The sequence below is a fragment of the Pristis pectinata genome, chromosome 37, assembly GCF_009764475.1.
Source record: "Pristis pectinata isolate sPriPec2 chromosome 37, sPriPec2.1.pri, whole genome shotgun sequence".
NCBI lineage: Eukaryota > Metazoa > Chordata > Chondrichthyes > Rhinopristiformes > Pristidae > Pristis > Pristis pectinata.
The window spans coordinates 9,680,339-9,691,326 of NC_067440.1; positions in this window are offsets into that span (position 1 = coordinate 9,680,339).

Sequence of the window (10,988 nt, forward strand, 5' to 3'; positions counted from 1 at the left end):
AGACCAGGGGGTGTCCCTGATAAATGCACAACTTCATTGAAACAGAACTGGTAATCCCAAAGGTGATCAACATTCAATTTGGTCTCATGAGGAGACATTATAGCAGATGGCCAAAGATGTTGTCATGGAGGTAAATCTTCTGAAAAGAGGAGAGGGAAGTTAGAAGCAGAAACAGATTTATTATCACTGACATATGTCGTGAAATTTGTTGTTTTGCGGTAGTAGTTCTGTGCAAGGCATAAAATAATTACCATAAATTTCAAAAGTAAATAAATAACACAAAAGTGGAGAGGTTGAGGGAGGGGTTGCTGGAGTTTAGGGCCTGAGCACCTTCATCAGAAGGAACAGCAGTGGTCTTCATCCATAATTGTAACCACATTCCTGTCAACCCTTCAGTAAACTTTCACCGCTTGGCCCTGACCTCCCAGTCGCTGTCACTTTCATGCTCCGTCCCACACTCATTCTCTTCTCTGCTCTTACACTGTTCCAATGAAGCTTATTGCAAACTCAAGGAACAATATCTCTTCTGCTGTCGGGTCATGTTACAGCCCTCAGAACGTACTTTGCCAATTTCAGATAACAAGCCATTCCAGTTTGTTTCTCACATTTCCCAATGCTTCAGATTTTCTCATTTCACAGATACTTCTCATTATTCACCAGCTTTCACCACTCTCATTGTTTGGCACCATCTCTGCTGACCACATTCTCTCAGGCTCCCCACCTCTTGTTCTCATCACTGCACTCCCCCCGCCCCCCACCCTCCCCCAATCACCTACCCACGATCTCTCTCATAATCTGTTTTGACTTCAAAGAAATCTGGTGAATGTAGATAAAGATCTGGAATATAAACAATGCCTCAGTTACAGTAACCCTCCAAGTACTGGATTGTCAAATGGCTTGTGAATGTCATTTTTATTTTTAGATTTTGAAAATTTATTTTCATGTAGAGTTCTACAGCACAGAAAAGGCCCTTTAACCCAACTTGTCCGTGCTGACCAAGATGCCCTTCTAAGCTAGTCCCATTTGCACATATTTGGCCCACATCCTTCTAAACCTTTTCTATCCATGTACCTGTTCAAGTGTCTTTTAATGTTGTTAATGTACCTGCCTCCACCACTTTCTCTGGCGGCTCGTTCGGTCTGGGTGAAAAAGTTGCTCCTCAGGTTCCTATTAAATCTCTCCCCTCTCACCTTAAACCTATGCCCTCTTGTCCTTGATTCCCCAACCCTGGGAAAAAAACTGTGTGCATTCACCCTATCTATGCCCCTCATGATTTCACACACCTCCATAAGATCACCCCTCAGTCTCCTACACTCCAATGAATGAAGTCCAAGCCTGCCCAACCTCTCTCCATAACACAGTCCCTTGAGTCCTGGCAACATCCTCTTAAATCTCTGCGCACTTTCTAGCTTAAATGGCATCTTTCCTATAGCAGGGTGACCAAAACTGAACACAATATTCCAAATGCAGCTTCACCAACATCCTGTACAACTGTAACGTAACATCCCAGCTTCTATACTCAGTGCCATGACTGATGAAGGCCAGTTTGTCAAAAGCCTTCTTCACCACCCTGCCTACCTGTGATGCCACTTTCAGGGAACCATGTACGGTTATTGGTATTGGTTTATTATTGTCACTTGTACCAAGGTACAGTGAAAAACTTGTCTTGCAAACTGATCGTACAGGTCAATTCATTACACGGTGCAGTTACATTGAGTGAGTACAGAGTGCATTGAGGTAGTACAGGTAAAAACAATAAATGAACAGAGTAAAGTGTTCCTTGGTCCCTCTGTTCTACAACACTCCCCAGGACCCTACTGTTCACTGTGAAAGTCTTACCTTGGTTTTGTCTTCCCAAAATATAACGCCTCACACTTCTAAGATTTCTTTATTAGTCACATGTACATTGAAACACATAGTGAGATGCATCTTTTTTGTGTAGAGTGTTCTGGGGGCAGCCCGCAAGTGTCGTCACGCTGCCGGCGCCAACATAGCATGCCCACAACTTCCTAACCCGTACGTCTTTGGAATGTGGGAGGAAACTGGAGCACCCGGAGGAAACCCAGGCAGACACGAGGAGAACGTACAAACTCCTTACAGGCAGCGGCCGGAATTGAACCCGGGTCACTGGCGCTGTAAAGCGTTATGCTAACCGCTACACTGCCTGCCCTCCGAATTAAACCTCATTTGCCATTCCTTGGCCCACTTACACAGCTGATTAAGGTCTCTCTGTAAATCCTGAGAACCACCTTCACTGTCAGTGACACTACCTATCGTAGTCAAAAACAGTTTCGGATTATACCTGAAACACTTGCTCTGCGATCTAAGGCACCTAACAAAATGACACTCGACGCAATTGGTATAACTGATGACAAGTCCGAGACATCTTTGCTCCATTCACAGACGTTTAGCTGTTAAGATGCCTCCAGGATCCTTTTAGCACGCGAGCTCTCAGCAGTCAAACCAATCAGATGGTTAATAGTCTAATTCATTATTTGTTTGACAAGATCCATGAAGGGAAAATACAGGGTGGGGAAGGAATGGGGAAGGAACCAACCTGTTCACTCAATCCGATCACATTGGATCCAAAGGTTCATTATTTCCTTTGATAAAAAGACGTAGCTGGAAGGCAACACTTGTGGAATGTACGATACAAACGAGACAGCCGGTCTCGTTGTCCTGATGCAACTTTCAATGCTTTCCTTTCTACTTTAATTGTGGCTGCCTCTGACAACCTGATCTTTTCCTCTGTCTTAGTCCAGTGGAGAGTTTCAGGGGACAAGAAATGTCACCCTTACCCTATCTGTGACTGTGGACACGCCGATCCGGTTGATGTTTAACTGACCCCTCATTTCAGGGGGAGCTGGGGATGGACAACAAACAATGGTGTCGTTGGCGATGTTTACGGGGTGACACAGTGCCACAGCTGGTAGAGATGGTTCGATCCCAACCTCCGGTGCTGTGTGTGTGTGTTTGTGTGTTTGTGTGTTTGTGTGTGTGCATGCGTGTGTGTGTGTGTGTGTGTGGAGCTTGTATGTTCTCTCTGCGACAGCACGTGTTTCCCCCTGGTGCTCCAGTTTAGAATGTAGAACATAGAACAACACAGCACAGGAACGGGCCCTTCGGCCCACGATGTTTGAACCAAATAAACTAGTAATTAAAAGCCAAACTAAACTAATCCCTCCTGCCTCCACAAGGTCCGTCTCCCTCCATTCTCTGCACATTCATGTGCCAATCTACAAGCCTCTTAAATGCTTCTGTTGTATCTGCCTCCAACACCACCCCTGGCAGCGCATTCCAGGCACCCACCTCTCTCCAACACCACCCCTGGCAGCGCATTTCAGGCACCCACCTCTCTCCAACACCACCCCTGGCAGCGCATTCCAGGCACCCACCTCTCTCCAACACCACCCCTGGCAGTGCATTCCAGGCACCCACCTCTTACACAAAAAGTTTGCCCTGCACATTTCCTTTGAACTGACCCCCTCTCACCTTAAATGCATGCCATCTAGTATTAGATATTTCGACCCTGCAAAAAATACACCGGCTGTCTACTCTATCTGTGCCCCTCATAATCTTATAAACTTCTATCAGTCTCCCCTCGGCCTCCGCATTTCCAGAGAAAACAACACAAGTTTGTCCAACGTCTCCTTATATTTGCCCTCTAATCCAGGCAGCGTCCTGGTGAACCTCTTCTGCACCCTCTCCAAAGCCTTCACAATCATATAACGCGGCGACCAGAACTGAATGCAATGCTCTAGATGCGGCCTAACCAGAGTTTTATAAAGCTGCAACATAACTTCCCGACTCTTGAACTCAGTGCCTCGACTAACAAAGGCAAGCGCGTCACACACCTTTTTCTACCTTTATCAACCTGTGCAGCCACTTTCAGGGAGCTGTGGACTTGGACCCCAAGCTCCCTCTGTACATCAACACTGTTAAGGGTCCTGCCATTAACAGCGTACTGTCCCTTTACGCTTGATCTCCTGAAGTGCAACACCTCACACTTGGCCGGATTAAACGGTATCTGCAACTGATCTATATCCTGTTGTATCCTCTGACAGTCCTCCACACTATCCACACCACCACCAATCTTTGTATCGTCTGTGGACTTACTAACCCACCCGTGTACAATTTCATCCAGGTCATTTATATATATCACAAACAGCAGAAGTCCCAGTACAGATCCCTGCGGAACACCACTTGTCACTGACCTCCAGCTGGAATAAGTCCCATCAACCAATGTCCTCTGCCAATTTTGAATCCAAACGGCCAAGTCACTGGGGATCCCATGCATCTCAATCTTCTCAATGAGCCTACCAGGAGGGACCCTGTCAAACACCTTACTAAAGTCCACGTAGACAACATCCACAGCTCTGCCTTCGTCAATCATGTCGTCACCTCCTCAAAAAACTCAATCAAGTTAGCAAGATAAGTCTCGCCCCACACAAAGCCCTGTTGACCATCCCTAATTAGGCCATGGTTTTCCAGTGCTGATAAATCCTATCCCTAAGCATCCTATGTAATAGCTTCCCTACCACTGATGTGAGACTCACCAGTCTATAGTTACCAGGATTGTACGTATTTCCCTTCTTAAACAACATTAGCTACTCATCAGTTCTCCAGGACCTCACCTGTACCTAGGGAGGACAGGAAGATCTTGCTCAAGGCCCCAGCAATCTCAGCTCTTGCCTCTCTCAATAACCTGGGGTATATCCCATCAGGGCCTAGGGACCTATCTTCCTAAATGTTCTTCAAGAAACTATCTTCCTTAATCTCCAAATTTCCTCGCATATTAGCACGCTCCACACTGATCTCCCTATCCTCCACTTCCTCCTCCTTGCTAAACACCAGAGCAAAGTACTCATTTTGGACCTCACCCACATCCTCCACCTCCAAGCACATATTCCCTCCTTTATCCTTGACTGGTCCTACCCTCTCCCTTGCTATCCTCTTGCTTTTAATATAGGTATAGAATGCCTTGGGACTCCCTTTAATCCTACTTAATTCACGGCTCCTCCTGGCTCTCCTAATTCCCTTCTTGACTTCTTTTCTGGCTTCGTTATAATTCAGAAGAGCTCTGTTTGACTTTAGCTTCCTAAATCTTACATACATTTCCTTTTCATTCTCGACTAAACTCACTACCACTCTCGTGATCCAAGGATCCCTTTCCTTGCCATCCTGGTCCTTCCTTCTCACCGGAACATACCCGTCCTGTACTCTGTGCAGTTGGTCGTTAACCACCCTCTACATGTCAGATGCGGACTTGCCCAAAATCAGCTGCTCCCAATGAACTCTCCCTAGTTCCTGCCTGATACTCTCGTTGTTTCCCCTGCCCCAATTTAATGCTCTCCCGTAAGGTCCATGTTTATCCTTATTCATAGCTATCTTAAAACTTATGTTCACTGTTCCCTAACTATTTTCCCACTGAAAGGTCGGTCACCTGGCCAGGCTCATTTCCCAACACCAGGTCCAGTATGGCCCCGTCTCTAGTTGGACCATCTACATACTGATTTAAGAAACCCTCTTGGATGCATCCAACATATTCTGCCCCGCCTAAACCCCTTGCACTAAAGAGGGTCGCAGTCCACACTGGCGAGGTTCAAGTCACCTGCGACAACAACCCTGTGGTTCCCTCCCACATCCCAAAGACGTGCTGGTCAATGTAAGTTGACCAACTGGCTGCTGTAAGTTGTTCCTGGTGCTCAGGGAGAATAGTTACAGGGACAGTTACTCGGGAATGGAATTGCTCTGTGTGCCGGCATAGACTCGACGGGCTGAATGGCCTTCCTGTGTCTTGTTGGGAATTACAGAATAAAAATGGGATTAATTTAGGATTAATGCAATTGGATGGTTGATGGTTGGCATGGACTTGATGGGCTGAAGTGCCTGTTTCTACATCCAGAGGAACATTTCCTTTCTTTCTACCTGTCATACTGGCATTGGTATTGGTTTATTATTGTCACTTGTACTGAGGTACAGTGAAAAACTTGTCTTGCAAACCGATCGTACAGGTCAATTCATTATACAGTGCAGTTACATTGAGTTAGTACAGAGTGCATTGAGGTAGTACAGGTAAAAACAATAACAGTGCAGAGTAAAGTGTCACAGCTACAGAGAAAGTGCAGTGCAATAAGGCGCAAGGTCACAACAAGGTAGATCATGAGGTCATAGTCCATCTCATTGTATAAGGGAACCGTTCAATAGTCTTATCACAGTGGGGTAGAAGCTGTCCTTAAGTCTGGTGGTACGTGCCCTCAGGCTCCTGTATCTTCTACCCGATGGAAGAGGAGAGAAGAGAGAATGTCCTGGGCGGGTGGGGTCTTTGATTATGCTGGCTGCTTCACCAAGACAATGAGAGGTAAAGACAGAGTCCAAGGAGGGGAGGCTGGTGTCCTTGACACGCTGGGCTGTGTCCACAACTCTCTGTATTTTCTTGCGGTCACGGGCAGGGCAGCTGCCGTACCAAGCCGTGATGCATCCAGATAGGATGCTTTCTATGGTGCATCAGTAAAAGTTGGTGAGAGTCAAAGGGGACAAACCAAATTTCTTTAGCCTCCTGAGGAAGTAGAGGCGCTGGTGAGCTTCCTTGGCCGTGGCATCTACGTGATTTGACCAGGAGAGGCTGTTGGTGATGTTCACCCCCAGGAACTTGGAAGCTCTCAACCCTCTCGACCTCAGCACCATTGATGTAGACAGGTGCATGTACACTGCCCCCTTTCCTGAAGTCCATGACCAGCTCTGTTGTTTTCAAAAGTTTAAAACTAAGGTTGATTTTATCGAAATTCAGGAGATGGATGTCAGTGGCAAGATCAGCAGTTATTGTTCATCCCTAATTGCCCCTTGAGAAGCAAAATAACTTCCACAACAAACTAAACAACGATAAACATAACGACACTAGTGCAAGTTGAGGGAAATCGAATCTGAGGTAGTGTTGGGGGTTTTTAGGTGGGTTCAAGAACCTGACGGCAGTGGGGAAGAAGCTGTTGTTGAACTGTGAGGTGTGGGTCTTCAGGCTCCTGTACCTCCTGCCTGATGGCAGCATCGAGAAGAGGGCACGGCCCGGATGGTGGGGGTCCCTGATGATGGATGTCGCCTTCCTGAGACGTCGCCTCTTGTAGACATCCTCGACGGTGGGGGGAGCTGTACCTGTGATGGAACTGGCCGAGCCCCACCACTCTCTGCAGCCTCTTGCGATCCTATGCATTGGAGCCTCCGTACCAGGCTGTGACGCAATCAGTCAGAACGCTCTCCACTGTACATCGGCAGAAGTTTGTCAGCACCTTCGATGGCAGGATGGCCGAAGCCTGTGGTCTCTGGGCCTCCTGGATCGATTTACTAACTTGATTGAGTTTTTTGAGGAGGTGACGAGTGTGATCGATGAAGGCAGAGCTGTGGATGTTGTCTACATGGATTTTAGTAAGGTGTTTGACAACGTCCCACATGGTAGGCTCATCCGGAAGATTGAGATACATGGGATCCACGGTGACTTGGCAGTTTGGATTTGGAATTGCCCTCCCAGTAGAAGAGGGCAGGGGTGAATGGGACCTATTCTGACTGGAAGTCCGTGACTAGTGGTGTCCAGCAGGGGCATAAGAGGCATAGATGGACAGTTGGTATCTTTTTTCTGGGGTCAAAATGTCTAATACTAGAGGCCATGTAGTTAAGGTGAGGGGGGAGGGGTGGGCAAGTTTTTTTACACAGAGAGTGGTGGGTGCCTGGAACGGGCTGCCAGGGGTGGCGGCAGAAGCAGATACGATAGAGGGGTTTAAGAGGCTGTTAGATAGGCACGTGAATATGCAGAGAATGGAGGAATGTGGACGTTGTGTAGGCAGAAGGGATTAATTTAGTTAGGCATGTAATTCCCAGTTTAATTAGTTTAGCGCAGCATCGTGGGCCGAAGGGCCTGTTCCTGTGTTGTACTGTTCTATGTTCTGTGTCCTGTGGCAGTTCTCACCCCTCTCTCCTGAGCCAGTCCCACCTGAGGCTCTGGCAGAGTGCCTGCACAGTCCCTTGCAGGTTGAGGCAGGAATGATTGCACAGAACTTAAGTTGCAAATTAATCTTTCCGTGAAACACAGGCTCCCAGGTAACCTGACACGACTTGTCAGTGGAATGTGCAAAGAACTCAACATATTGGATTTGCGGTTGGCCTAAACTCATACAAATTGGTGGTTTAGTCCTTTCCTCTCTCTGTAACCACCCACTGCATCTGAATTCGGAACAGATAAAGGCTATTTGGCCCGTCAAGTCCACTCTGCTATTTGATAAGCTCATGATCTGATGTGACTTCAACTTCACATCCCTGCCTCTCCTCAATCACTTTTCACCCATCGCCACTTCCCTCCATCTTAATGATGTTCACTTCCGCTGCCCTTTGAGGAAGAGAGCTCCAAAGACTCACTGCCCTCTGGGAGAAAGAAAACATTCGTTCCATCCCACACGTCTGCCCTCATCTTCCCAAACAGAACAGTGATAGAGTTCCCTTGGTCTTCACATTTCACCCCGATCAGCCGCCGCATCCAACACATCATTCTCCACAACTTCTGCCAGCTCCAACGTCACCCTACCATCCTGAGGAAGGGTCCTGACCCGAAATGTTGACTGCCTGCTTTTCTCCACGGATGCTGCCTGGCCTGCTGAGTTCCTCCAGCATCGTCGTGTTCTTCATCTAGATTGCAGCATCTGCAGTCGAAGGACCCCCACCATCTTCCCCCCCTCCTCCCCTTGCTGCCTACTGCAGGGACCACTCTCTATATGACTCCCTGGTCTGTTTGTCACCTCCCACCCACCCCTCCCCATCCCCATGCCCAAGCACTTGCCTCTGCAGCCACAGGAGGGGCAGCATTCGTTCCTTCACCTCCTCCCTCACCACCCCCCAGGGTCCTAAACCACCCTTCCAAGTGAGGCAGAGAACCCGGAGGTTCACCTGCACCTCTTCCAACCTGCTCTGCTGCATTCAGTGCTGATGTGGCCTCCTCTACATTGGTGATCATCTTACAGGGCACCTGCACTCTGTCCGCAATGGCCGTCTGCAGCCTTGCGGTGCGCGTCAGTTTAACCCTCCTTCCCGTTCCCACGCTGAGCTGTCTGTCCTTGGCCTTCTCCATTGCTGCAGAGAAGCCAGACACAAACTGGAAGAACAACGTCTCATATCCTGCTTGGGTAGCTTACAACCCAAGGGTATGAACGTTGAATTTTCCAATTTTTGGTAACCCTCGCCCCTGCTAATTCTTCTCCATTCCCTGCCCATCTAGTTTGCTTCTCCCTTTGCTCACCTTCCCATCCCATACTCCTCCCCGCTTGGTACCATCTGCCCGTCATTCCCTCTCCCAATATGGTTCCACCAATCAGCTACCAGCTTCTGTCCCTCTCTTCCCCCCCCCCCACCTGGTTCCATCTGTCCATCATCTCCTCCTCATATGGTTCTACCAATCAGCTACCAGCTTTTGCCCCTCTCCTCTCCCCCACCTGGTACCATCTGTCCATCATCCGCTCCCCATATGGTTCCACCAATCAGCTACCTGCTTCTGTCCCACTCTACCCCGCCCCCCCCACCACCACCACCTGCTTCCATCTGTCCATCACCCCCTCTCCATCTGGATCCACCTATCACCTACCAGCCTCTGTCCCACCCCTCCCTTGTACTGCTATATACTGGCAATCAGAAGTCCTGGTGCAAGGCCTCGACCTGAAACCTTGATGTACACCTTCTGCCTCCACAGATGCTGCTTGACCTGCTGAGTTCTTGCAGCGTTCTCTTTTCTTTGTTACAGACTCCAGCATCTGCAGTCTCTTGTGTCTCTGCATCATCTTTGCCTTAAATAGGTGGTCCCTTAGTCTTAAAGTGTCTCGCAGTTGTTGGTTCTCCCACAAGAGGAAACATCCTCTCCACACCCACACTGTCAAGACCCCTCAGGATCCGATATACTTCAATCGTCCCCCCTCACTTCTCTAAACTGGTACCTAACCTGGCCAACGTTTCCTAACAAGGAAAGCCACTCATTCCAGGTGAGAGGGAGTGGTTGAAACAGCTAAGATCCGAAGGATGACGGTGAAGATGTTTCTTCCTCGTGGGATAATCCGGAACTAGAGGTCACTGTTTAAAAATAAAGTCGCCCACTTAATGCAGAGAGGAAGTAGATATTCTTTCTCCCAGAGTGTTGCCTGTCTTTGGAACTCTCTTCCTCAAAAGGACAGTATTTTTAAGGCAAAGGGAAATAGACTCTTGACAAGCAAAAGGTCACTCAGAGGATAGGGAGTAGAATGGAGGGGAGGCTGCAAACAGACCGGCTGTGATCTCATTGAATGGTACAGCAATCTTGAGGGACTGAGTGACCCACTCCTGCTCCTAATTCATGTCATCATACGAAGCGTTAACCATCCCCTCTCCTCTCTGCGCCAGTGCTGTCTGAGGTTCCCAAAGCACGACCAGCATTGGTGGCCCTTGGGGAGTTGTTTGTGGGATCCTGCTGTGCGCAGGCGGCAGGCTTCCTGGCGCCTGTATAACCCCTGCAGCTCTGGGTCAGATGAAACCTCTCGTGACATCGCTCACAGATTTGGAAGAGAGTTAGTCTGTGTTTATTTCTAGGAGCGTGGGATCACTACAAGCCAGGCATCTGGAGCACATCCTGAGCTGTCCCGTTAATTATTAAATTCCTAGCAGACGTCCTGTTGAACGGACATGGGCGCTGTGTGATAAGAGGATCCTTCTTTATCTCCCCAGCCAAAGGGAATGGTACTGAGCGTCCCACTGGGCTAGTGGTTCAGAGACTTGACCCTACCAGGGGTAGTTCAGAGGGGCAACAGATGCCAGGACTGGGTATACTTGCAGCCTCTGATGAGGGTAGTTGAGGCGTAGATGCGATGACCACGTACTCCCCCAGCCCCTCTTCAGGGGGCAATACATGCTGGAGGTGTGTATTCCCTTCACCTCTATGCAGGGGTGGATAGAGGTGTAATAGACACTGGGACTGACCTCAGGATCTA